At 47.9% G+C, this 12,532-nt stretch overlaps 1 protein-coding gene and 1 long non-coding RNA gene across 10 annotated transcripts in view; one reads left to right on the top strand and one right to left on the bottom strand.

The window, feature by feature from the left end:
* JAKMIP3 (Janus kinase and microtubule interacting protein 3) overlaps positions 1-8,096 on the bottom strand; it is a 102,415-nt gene extending 94,319 nt beyond the window's left edge. For 2 of the 9 annotated variants that reach the window (XM_082407107.1, XM_082407100.1), the window contains exon 1: positions 7,967-8,096. The gene's annotated coding sequence lies outside the window, so the exon portion shown is untranslated. The remainder of the gene's footprint in view (positions 1-7,966) is intronic. The other 7 variants (XM_082407101.1, XM_082407103.1, XM_082407108.1 and 4 more) reach the window with 5 other exon arrangements.
* A 1,307-nt stretch (positions 8,097-9,403) lies between these two features.
* Positions 9,404-11,039, top strand: LOC309635614. Its single transcript, XR_014248932.1, has 2 exons — positions 9,404-9,534; positions 10,444-11,039. It is a non-coding gene; the product is annotated as an uncharacterized lncRNA (long non-coding RNA).
* Positions 11,040-12,532: the final 1,493 nt, after the last annotated feature.

Below are 12,532 nucleotides of genomic sequence, written 5' to 3'. Positions count from 1 at the left end.
AAAGGGTGCAACAAATAGGAAGCAGAAAGTAAAAGAGATTTCCACCCAAATACATCAATGGAGCCATTAAGTGGAAATTAAGAAATACACTTCTGAGCTAGAGGCAAAATGGCTGTCATCATTTTTGAACCTCCCCAAATTTCCTCTCAATACTAAACGGAGCCACCAGAAAAGTAAAACAAAACACAAATTAAAAACATCTTCCACAAAAAGATGACAAAGCGCTGCCTCTCTTCCAATCACTACTACTTGCCAGCTTAGAACAACCGTCTTACTTCACTGGGGTTGCGTGGTCAGAAAGGTGGGCAAAGCTTAGCGGGAGGCTCATTCCTGCCCCAGGTGGTGTCTGGAGCGGCTGCACCCAAGCTGGGCTCCTGCTCTCACTCCCTGGGTTCTGGGGGTTCTGCTTCGGGCGGGGGCTGGGAGCTCAGGATCCCTCAGCCTCTTACCTACGGGGGCTGTGCCGTCACAGTGGGCACCCCCAAAGCGAGCCTGCCAGGAGGTCTCTGCAGAGGCTGCTTCCTGACACCCAGCCCAGGGCCTCACAGCATGACCACTAAACCCCACAAAGGAGCCCAGACTCCAGAGGAGGGGCTTTGCAGCCAGCTTCACTCTGCCAGCCACTACTTCCAAACCACCCCCACCAACCCCCTAAGAAACCGTGCAGGAGCTGGTGAGCCTGGGAAAAGGGATGTGTGATGGTTCTGAGAACCAGGAACTCAGAAACCACTAGCAAGTGTGCACCTCAAAACGGGGTGGTTCCCCCTGAGATGGAGGCTTGGTGGGATAAACGCTTACGTGGTTTTGCATGGGAAAAACAATAACAACAAAAGAAAACCCTACCATAAGCAAAGTTCAATGGTAAATGACAAAATAGAGAAAATATATGCAACTTATATCATAGGTCAAAGGCTAATATATAACGAACTTCCGAAAATTGAGAAGAAAAGAGCCAAACAACCCTAGAGAAGAAAGAAAAAAATGGGCAAGACTTATGAATAAACCGTTCACACAAAACAAAATGCAAAAAGCCTTTAAATACATGAAAAGATGCTCAACTTCACTCCTGGTAAGAGAAATGCAAATAAAAATACACTGAATTTACCGTTTCTCCCCTACCTGGCAAACCCCCAAAAGTTTGACAACATTGTCTGTTGGCAAGGCTGTGAGAACCAGGCTCTCATGCGTTGCTGGTAGAATGCCACAGGATAGTGCAACTCCTGGGGAGGGGATTTTGGCAATATATAGCAAAAGTACACAGTCATTTTCCTTTTGGCCTAGAAATCCCACTTCTAAGAACCTAGTCAGAGATATACATGAAAATATATAAAAACCATGCGTGCACAAGGATATTCAACTGGAAACAATCCAAATGTTTGTGGACAGAGAGCTCGTTGACTAGGTTAAGATCCAGCCCCTCGGGGAATACTAGGCAGCTGAGGACAAGAATGAGGGCGGTCTCTGCACAGCAATGCTGAGACCTGGCACTAAGTGAACACAGCGAAGAGTACAACAGGCTCATAGTAGGTTACCCTTCCCCTAAGACGGGACAGGGGAAGTGGAAATACACGTGCATTTGCCTATATTACTGTTAAGTAGAAACATAAATCAAAGCCTACTTTAAAAATATTACCAACAGAGGAGAGAGAAGAGGGTTAAAAAGACAAAGATGCAGCTGGTCTGCTCTCAAAGTACTTTGGTTTATAGCTCTATATATGTGCTAGCATAGAACTATAACAAAATTAAATCAACGTGAAGGAAAAGCAAAGCCATTCCTAAAAAGTGAAAGTAAAGTGAAACAAATGAACTTAGTGAATTAAAGACAAAAAGAAATGCAAAGAAATCAAACTTTTTTTTTACTAACCACACTCTTTTAACACACTGATACTATTTTGAAACTAATAGAATAAAGCAAAGAAGTAATCTTATGAATGTCATTAGGAGCCAAGAATCTCAGCCTAAGAGAAAGAAGATGGAAATATAAAAATACAGAAATAATTATCAATAGTCTTAAATTTGAATTAAAATTTTCAGTATAAAATCATCATGCATCTTCTCTTAAAATTGTTTCTAGTGTTGTCCGCTGAAAATACACAAAGTCGAGACCAATGCAGAAGCCATGAGTTCCGCTAGCACCCAGCCGTGTGGGTCTTCAGATAACATTTCCCCAAAAAGACCTGGAGCTCCCGGGGCAAGTGGCGATTCCAGCCTCTGCAGGACATGGGCCAGGTAAGCCTCTCAGACCAGAACACGAGGAGACTGTCCAACACTACTGGGGTCCCGTCAGAAGGGCACAGGGAGAATATGCAGGAGAAGACGGTTGGGACGTGGAGGAGGGCAAGTTTCTTTGACAAGACACACACAAAAAGAAATAACCACACACACACACATAAAACCTGATCAATTAGACTTTCTCAAAATGTAAAACTTCTGCTCATCCAAAGGTCCACTTTAGAAAATGAATAAGTGAGACACAGATGGGGAGAAAATAGTCACAAGACCTATTTGACAAAGAACTGGCATCTAGGATATATAAAGAACACCTACAACTCAATCATAATAAGACAAACAACCCAATAAAAATAGGCAAAAGATTTGAACACGCGCCTCACAAAAGGAAACATACAAACGCCGAACAAAGAAGTGCTCAATGTATTAGTACCGAGGGAAACGGAAGTGAAAACCACAAAGAGATGCGACCACACACTCCCCAGTGAGACTAGAGTTAAAAAGATCAAACGCCAAATGTTGGCAAGCACTTGGAGCAACTGGAATTTTCATATCAAATGGTGCAGCCATTTGGGGGGAAGTTCTGACAGTTTCTTATAAAACAAGACACACGCCTACTCTGTGACCTAGCAGCTTCACCCCAGGAATTTCCATAAGAAATGAAGACAAACACCCACAAAAGACTTGGACAAGAATGTTCCTCAGGAAGATAACGTAGGCTGTACAAGAATCAAGTCCCCCCAAAATCTCCTCGCTAAATTCCACAAAAGAATTTCACAACATCAAAGATTCTTTGCCAAACTACACCCTTGGCATTACTTGAAGACAGAGTAGCAGAACCTCCAAGTAACCGTGAGTAAAAGGAGAAAAATCAACAAATCCCGGGACCACCATCCTTCACGCCCCCATCCAGCCCCACCCAGCCCCCACCCAGTGCCAGGAGGACAGACGGGACTGGCGTGGATTAGTGGATGGCACTGGAAAGATGAAAGCCACTTCCAACACGAGAACCCCTTCCTGACTACAGGAAGGGAGCTCACAGAACTACAAGGCCCAGACCCCATCAGAGGGCACGGCATTGCTAAGAGGGCAGATCTTACATGTTCTCACCACAGAAAACAAATGGTAACTATAACAGGATGGGGATAGTAGCTAATACTATGGTGGGAATCATGTTCAATTTATAAATGCATCAAATCAACAAGCTGTACATCATACATGGACACAATTTTATGTGCTGATTAATCTTGATAAAGAAGGTGGAGGTCAGGGTGGGCTGGGGAGGGCAGGCATATGATATAAAGACAGATAAAGGGCCAAGTGAGCTATTCAAAGTTAACAGGTTCAAGTTAAGAGGCCAGAGTGATGTGAAAGGACAGCATGGTTTGAAAGGTCAGCTTTCCAAACACAGAGCTTCTGAGGAGAAAAAGGGAAAAAAGGAAGAGAGAAACTCCTATTAGTAACCAGGTAAAGAAAGAGAAAAGAAGAAAAAAGAAATGCTGTCTTCAAGACAAAGACCCCCATCACCACAGCACACACACAACTCACTAAAACATCTGGACATCCCCAGGATGACATAAAAGGGGGCCATTAAGCTAGGCCTCTTGTAAAACACCCCAAAATCATAAATACAAACAAAAGAAAAGAAAGTCCACAGGAGACTATTGGAGAAAATCAGGAAACAAAATTTCACACAAAAGAATTGATACGATTTCCCCCAGTTTAAAAGCAACCTGAAGCAGAAGAAAACTAAATCCATACAGAATTAAGCATCTTCAAACAGCCATCTGAGGGTGTGTAAAACCACCCTGAATTAGAAATTTGAACACTAAAGCGAACCAAAAATGGGGAAAAGTGAAAAGACAGTTGATCAAATTCAAAGAAGAAGGAGAAGGAGAAGAAGAAGAAGGAGAAGGAGAAGGAGAAGGAGAAGGAGAAAGCCAAAATCATCTCATAAATGAGAAATAGGGTATAAGGTACCCAAGGAAGAATAAACTTAAATGAAAATCTAATAAGGAGCATTGAAGATTGAAGACCAGGCCAGGAGAGACCAAGAGAAGGGAGTGACATAAAGAAACAGTAAAGAGTCAGAGAGAAAGAAGGGAAGATAAGCAGAGGAGGGATAGTATTCATATCTTCAGGATCTTTAAAGAAGAAAAACAAAGCAATGGCACAAACAAAGCTACTATTTAAAGCTATAATCCATGGAAACTTTCCATATACAGAAAAAGACCTGAATCTGCACATCTCAAAAGGCCCACTGGGTACCTAGAAAAACAAACCCAGGCCAATCAACTCTGAAACATTCCTAGTAAAACTATAAGATTCCAGAGATAAAGATAAAATCCTCAAGGCCTCCAGGCAAAAAGAACAGAGTCAAAAGAATGAGACTAGCATCAGATGTTTAAAACCAACACAGAAGCAAGGAAACGATGGAAAACATTAAAAAACAAACAAACAAACAAAAACTCAGTGAAAGAAACCACAAACCAAGGATTTTTGGAACCAGCCAAGCCTGGAACATCTTGTAGTTCCAGAAAGTAAGACAATGAGAAAAAAAATATTTTAACTTAAGAGAAAGAAAAGATGGGCTTGTTGAGAGAGTCCAGCAGCAGCCTGAGGTTGTCCCTGAAGCCAGCGCTGGAACCATCTGCTGGACAAAATATTGTTACCACTGGATTCTAACCCATGGAGCAAAGCCATCACTCATGTGTCCCTACAGATAGGAACAAATAATCAAGTAAATGGATGAGGAGAGGACACGGCTTTCCCTTCCAGGAGAATTCCAACCGGCAATGAGAAAGGAAAGAACAAGGGAGGCCTGACAGCAAACACCACAGTAATAACTCAGATGCAAGATGTGCGAGACACCGGCACTGGTGAGTGAGGATTCAAGGAAAGGAAAGATGGCCACTTCACACAGAGAAAGCATCGAGGCAGCCCTACATCACTGTCAACGAGCCGTGTGGACATGGCGACTTCCTGAAGCAGTTCGTGAAGACAGGCACATGGGCGCTGGTGGTGGGGGGTGTGGGGGGTGCAGAGGGGGTGGGGGGGTCTGGTCAAAAATGCATCACCTCGTTCCCAGCACGAGAAAAGAGCAGATAAACTCAAATTGAGGGGCATTTTACAAAACAACTCATCAGTACATAGTTTTTAAAAGTATCAACGTCATAAAAGACAAGGAAAGACTAAGGAAGGGCCACCTGCTGGAAGAGACCAAGGAAGCAGAACAGCTGGGATCCTGGTGGGACAGAAAAAGGACATCAGTGGGGAACTGGTGAGAGGAAGGCCGGTCGTCCGGTGAATAGTGTAGAGGTGCTAATTAATGTCCTGGTTCTGACCATGATCTACAGGAAGATGTCACAGAAGATGTTAATGCCAGGGGAACCTACAGAACTCAGTGCTATTTTTGCAACTTTTCTGTAAGTCTAAAATTAGTCGCTTGTAAAACTTTAAAAAAGTATTTGGGGACTTCCCTGGTGGTCCAGTGGTTAAGACTCCGCGCTTCCAATGCAGGGGGAGCAGGTTTGATCCCTGGTCGGGGAACTAAGATCCTACATGCCACATGGCACGGCCAAAATAAATAAATAAAAATTAAAAAATATCTGTAACACGTACATCATGGAAGGCTCCTCAGAAAAGGGGTGAACTCCTCAATGTGGATGCATCTCAGAATCCCTACATGGCAGAGGGAGACAGAGACAGAGACGGAGACAGAGCAAGCTCTCTGATGTCTCTTATAAGGGCACTAATCCCATCCTGGGGGCCCCACCCTCATGACCTCATCCAACCCTAATTACCTCTAAAGACCCCACCTCCAAGTGCCATCACATTGGGGGTCAAGGCTTCACAAATGAATTTAGGGGACATAATTCAGTCCACAGCAGCACCTATCCATGTGCAGGAGTTACCTATGCAGGTGTTAATTAGGGGTAGTATTGATTGTCTTGATTGCACTTCTCTATAATTTTAGAATTTCCTTTATAATAGGGAAACAAAAAAAGGCAAAAGTCAGAGGTAAAGGGGCCCAAGTGCTTACCTAGTGTACTGGTGAAGACTTGGGAGGGGGAGTCCCTCACACAGGGTGAGACTTGCACAGAGGGTCCCAGCCCTTTGGGGTGGTGACAGAGGCACCCCAGAGATCTGCCAGAGCTGAGCTGACCCAGTGCTCATCTGAGTCACAGGCTAGAGGTAGAGTCACAGAAGAGGCCAGCAAGGAAGGGCCCCCCGTATGCAGGATCTTTGCTGGATGCTGCTGCAGGGGACCTAGCCAGCCTGACAGCCCAGCACCAGGGAGGGAGCGGGGGTCCCCAGGTGCTATGGAATGGGTGACATTTTGATTATGACTTTCCTCTGTCTCATCTTTTTCTTTCTTATAACAGTTTATTTATCGTTATGCCATGTTTACAGTCGCTTAGATCTCACGGGCATCATGAATGCAAACTTGTGGTGCCGAAGCCCCAGACCCCAGGACTTGCTCACAGTGGTGCCATAAGCTGCCCTTCTGAAGGCACGGCAGCGTTCTGGTCACGTGTCCTGGAAACACGTTAAAGGAGGAACTTCGCTCCTTAATACTGAAGTTTATGAGAAGGTAGGCAGGGATCTATCTGCCATGAATGTGGGGAGAAACTATTGCAGGTAGTTGCCAGGTGGAGTCTTAGTTCACGGGCACAAATCAGCTCTCAGAAAGGTGCGAAGGGCTAGGAGGGCCCTGAGTCCTGACAGACGGCCTGCCCGGTACCTTTTCCCTCCACCCTCCCCAGGGCAGGGGAGCCTCCGGCCAGGTGGGCCGCAGGTCCTCCCAGCCCCTGACAACGCCCGGCTCCCGGCGTGGCAGCCGAGGCCGAGAGGCAATTCCGATTTCTCGCTGTTCTCCTGCAAGCCAGCGCCTCGACCCGCAGGTCTGTTCCTTGCATTTGCAGACAAGATGCAACAGAGAAGCTTTACCGCATTCTGTCGCTGCAGAAAGAGAATAATGAATCAAAACCTAAGACGCCGAGCAGGAGGGAACTGCTGAGAATCGGATCCGCCTCTCCCAAGATGCAAGGTCAAAGGGAGGGGCAGGTTTTTCCAGGAAAACTGGAGGCCGGTGCCTCCTCTCTGACTCCTGACACCCAATTAAACCCTTTATTCTGTGGCTTCCGATTCTGTGAGCATCCGACAGCTACGCCACCACCCCCCGGAAACGCAAACACGTGAGATTAAAAACTGGACACCAAAAAAAAAAAAAAAAAACAATCGCAAGGGCCGCGCCTTCCGGAGGGCGGCTCGGTCGGCGACGCGTAAATGCGGAGTCGCGCCCCCGGCGAATACCTGCGCGCCCAGCCAGGGCCTGTGCGCCTGCCGCCGCGCCCCACGGGGTCCCGGGAAACCAGCGCGATCCAGAGGGGTGGCCCATGGCCCTCGGGGGCGCCTGGAGAGGCAGAGAGGACTCCCACCCCCAGCAAGGGCGCCTTGGGTGCGCGGGACCCCGGCCTGCGGGATGTCACCCCGCCACCTTCGGGCCACCCCCGACCATCTCCGGGTCAGCTCAAGGCCACCTCCGGGCCATCCCCGACCAACCCCGAGCCACCTTACAGCCACCTACGGGCCACTCCCGGGCCTCTCCAGGCCACCCCCGGGCCACTCCCCGGCCATCTCCGGCCAACCCTGCCGAGCAGGGCGCCCCGGCCCGGGACGCACGGTGCCAGGCGCGGGCGCAGCGCGGAGGCCCGGCCCGGCCGCGGCTGCTCACCGAGGCTCCCCGCGAGCGGGCGGCTCAGGGGCTCCGGGCAGCGGCGTCCGACGGCCCGGCTCAGCCATTGCAGTGGCGCTGCGGAGGGCGGGGGGCGCGCGTCACCGCGGGCGGGGGCGCCCCAAACCCCGGCCCTCCCCGCCCGCCCCTCCCCGCCCCCGCGCACGGCTACGAGACACCCCACCCCACCTCCTCGTCTCCTTTTCTGCCCATCCGATTCTTTTAAGGAGCAGGTTTGCGGTCTATTAAAATCAGAAAACCGTGTTGCCAAAAATAACCCGGCTGCGGCGGGAGGGCGCGGGGCGGGGCGGGGCGGGGGGAGAGGCCGGCCTCCGTGCAGCGCGCACGGCCGAGCGCCGGGACCACCGGTTACCAGGGACGATCCCGGTGAGAATTACTCACCCACACTTCATGTCGGAGATTAGCAGCCGTGAGGAAGCACGGGATTGTTGCACGTGTGTGTTTTAACCATTAACTCTTGGCTTCCCATCTCCAAATGCTGCCTTTCTCCGCCCTGATGAGAGAGAAGCGCTTTTGGGAGCCTTGCGTGGAGCAAATTAGTCCTTGCTCTGGATTCAGATCCGCAGATCCATGGTTAAGACGCGCCTCTGGGGCCTGCTGGCGCCAGGATCCCAGCGCCACCGCTGCTGCATCCTCCGGGGGTCTGCGTGCTCATCTGTAAAGTGGGAAGGATTGCCCACTCCCACTTCTTAGAGCTGGTGGAGGAGGTACAGTTATAAATGTGGCAGGAAGGAAGGGCAAATACTGTTTAGGAAAACCTGTGTACAGGGCAAAAGCTTCCCCCGTGTAATACATTCCTTCCCAGATACCAAGACTTAATAAACCAGCAGATCCCAGAGTTCTGAGCACAGACAGCAAGTGGGGACCCTTAAGTGCGACAGTGACAGGGGCCTCGACCACTTTGCCCTGGACCCATGCTTTCCGGCCACAGGAAAACTAGTGCTGTTTATTGATTGCTGGCTGAGAACACATCTGAGAGGGCAGAAACTCAGCCTTCAAGGTTTGTTCTCCCAGCTGGCACCCTGGGCACCTTACGTGGGCCATTCCTCCTCTTGGCCCTTCTAGATGAGAGACACGGGGAAGACTCAGAGGCCCCATGGGTGTCAGGCCTTGAGGCTCTCCCTTGGTTCCTTGGTCAGAGGCGATCGTGGGTAGGTTAGTGTGAAAGTGAAGCGGGCACTCAGGAAGGATCCAGATGGGAAGGAGAACCACGCCCAGGATAAGCATGTACTCAGCGAGGTCGGATGGGACGGACTGACTGCCGGGTGGCTGCTGGGAGCCCAGGACGTGGTGCCACATCACCACTCCGTGTCGGGCTCAGCTGCTGAGAGACTGAGCGCTGGACGGCAGCCATATGGGCCTCGGTGGGGAGAGACCTGTGTTGTTAATCCACAGATTGTCTGCAGCCATGCCGCCATTGGCACTTCTTTCATGGGCTTTTTGTGCAAAGACTGGGATGGCTGGACAAGGCAGCCGGCCAACATCTGCAGAATGGGCCATCATCTCCACCTGACTGTCCAGCGCGTCCTACACAACAGCAACATCTGGTGAGATGCATGTGGAACGCAAATATTCTCACATCTGGCCCCACTGCAAAAGGTCTGTCCATCCCCCTAATTCCTCCCCAGATCTCCTTAACCCTAACCCTCCAAACGCATTCCTTCTCAGTCCCTGATCATCAGTGTAGACAAATATCTCCGTCAACTCTCCTTCCAGGTAAAGCAGATAACATAACCAAATCTATTGCTCAGAAATGGCCCACTGGCCACGTGGGCCAGTCCAGTAGGGCTGGGATGCCATCAGTCCTTTTCCAGCCAGTGCCAACTTAGCATGACTGCAGCAGGCTCTGTTTTTTATTGCTCAGTCAACTCGTTTTAGGGAACTCCCCATAAAATCAGAGATGCAAGCAGAGGGACCTGGAAAGGGCGCCTCCAGAAGAAGCTACCTGCTCCTGCAGCTTCCCTGGGTGTCTAGGGTGAGCTTGAGAACAAGCTCATGTTAGTCTGCTGGGGCTGCCAGAGCAAAATCCCACAGACGGGGGGGTGGGTGGGTTAGACAACAGAAATTTATTTTCTCACAGTTCTGGAGGCTGCAAGTCCAAGATCAAGATGCTAGCAGGGCTGGTTTCTGGTGGGGTCTCTCTCCTGAGGGTCATTGTTGGCTCAGAGTAAATGTCCGGTGATCCCCTGAAGGTCTGAATATTTTTCTCTCCCCAGGGCACCATGTGGGGAATGTGGCTGCAGGTCCTTCTCAGAAAGGCTAGGAGAAAAATTGTTGCTATTGTTGTTTTAATACCTGTGGTGCCAGCACAGGATCCATCCCCATGAACACCCATCTTTTCCTTAATTAAAAGGACTCTCTGGGACTGGGAACTGATTCAGGTCTGACCACTGAGCAAGTGGCTGTGACTTCTGGCTCAGTGACTCACCAGCGGGCTGTGTTCATTAAAATTCCAGGTTGTTGCTTCAGTCAAATGTATCAAGTCAGCCCTTCGTGGGTTTCCTATCAATTTCAGTCCCGGGAACCACATGATAGTTCACTGCCACCCACAATTCCTGTGGGTCAAGCCATTCTGATGACCACCCAACTCTTCTGCCGGATGAGGTAACCGCACCCACTCTGCCCTTGGCAGCGGAGCTGCTGCTGTACCTTTGCACTACAGGATACAAACTCTCCCCTGGAATCAGGAAGCCCGTTCACAGCAGCCCCTTTATCCGTGACCCGCAGAGAACAGCCACTAACTGCACTGCTTCCCCAGGAATCAGGCCCGTGCCCCACCAATGTCTGTCTTAATGCACGTGATAAATCCATCCAACATGCCCGGCTCCGTAAGGCTTTAGATTCTTTCCAGCACATAAAGGAATTGCTTGCACCTCAATTTCATTCCACACTGAGTTCGGGTTTCGCTTAACCAAAGGACAGGACACTTAGACCCATTCAGATTGCTCCAGCTAGCCCAGTGGATCCAGACTCTGTATTTACTCATGGATAAGCAAACCCATGTTGAAAAATTAAGACCAATTTAACAAACACGTTTTAAAAAGGACTGGTAGCTGAAAGTCTGATGACGAACAGCCTTTGTAGGATAGATAAGTAGTCTCGACCAAGATACTTAGTAATCACAAAGGGGAAATAGTGTATCTACAGTGGAGAAACCAGGCGGACTCCAATGGAACCTCAAAATGAAAGTTAACGTCTGCAATGGAACAAATCAAAATCAAGTGCCTCCAACGATGAGAACTGAGAAAAACACAATTTCATTTCTGCAGTATGCTTGCCCAGATTCACACCTGAATCTAATCGTGAGCAAACATCTGAGAAACCCAAACTGAGGGACCCTTCTACAAAAATAACTGTTATCCTACAATAAAACTATCATGGAAAACAAAGGCTGAGGAACTATTCCAAATAAGGGAGACTAAAGATCTCAGGACCCAGGGCTTTCTTTCCCTGGAAGAAGCATTGTTAGGACAGAAGGGAAATTTGATAAGCAAGTAACATTTCCACGTTTATTTCCTGACTTTGATAGTTACACTGAGATTATGTAAGAGCCGGTCTTTGCTTTTAGGAAATACACACTAAAGTATTTGGGGTGGTGGGGGGAGGTTTCATGCTTACGCTTACTCTCAAATGGTTTGGAAAAAAAAAATGTATATATATATTTGCACACACATACGCGTACATGGAGAAAGAGATAAAGCAAATGTGATAAAATATTAATATTTGGGGAATCTAGGTGAAGGGTATACAGTAATTCTTTGTAAATATCAAAGTATTCTTTGTAGTTCTTTGTATTCTTGCAATTCTCAGTAAGTCTAAAACTGTCAAATTTAAAAGTTTACATATATATGTATAACTGATTCACTTTGATGTACACCTGAAACTAACACAATATTATAAGTCAACTATACTCCAATAAAAATTTTTAAAAATAGGACTTCCCTGGTAGTCCAATGGTTAAGAATCTTCCTTCCAATGCAGGGGACACAGGTTCGATCCCTGACAGGAGAACCAAGATCGCACATGCTGTGGGGCAACTAAGCCGGCACGCCACAACTATAGAGCCCACGTGCCCCAACGAAAGATTCTGCGTGCCGCAACGAAGACCCGACGCAGCCAAATAAATAAATAAATAAATATTTTAAAAAATGATTAAGAGGATACACCTTTCAAAATCTTAAAAATAAATAAATAAAAGTTTTTTAAAAGTTGTATTGCTCCTGCCATGATCTAGTCCCCTTAGAACACACTTCCACACATATTCCCCACTATTTTGCCAAAATAAATTAGCAAATTCTGCAATTCCTTTGATGTGCAAATCTACTCTTCTCAGGTTTGACTTTGTTTTTGGTTTTAAACTTTATTTTATTGAAGTATAGCTGATTTACAATGTTGTGTTAGTTTCTGGTGTACAGCAAAGTGATTCAGTTATATATTTACGTATAAAATAGTTTGCATCTGCTGACCCCAAACTCCCATGCTACCCCTCCCCCACACCCCCCTCAACCACAAGTCTGTTCTCTACATCTGTGAGTCTTTCTGTTT

This window comes from Balaenoptera borealis, assembly GCF_965194805.1.
Source record: "Balaenoptera borealis genome assembly, chromosome: 10".
NCBI lineage: Eukaryota > Metazoa > Chordata > Mammalia > Artiodactyla > Balaenopteridae > Balaenoptera > Balaenoptera borealis.
Note: the sequence above shows the minus strand (reverse complement) of the source record. Positions and strands in the feature narration are given on the sequence as shown.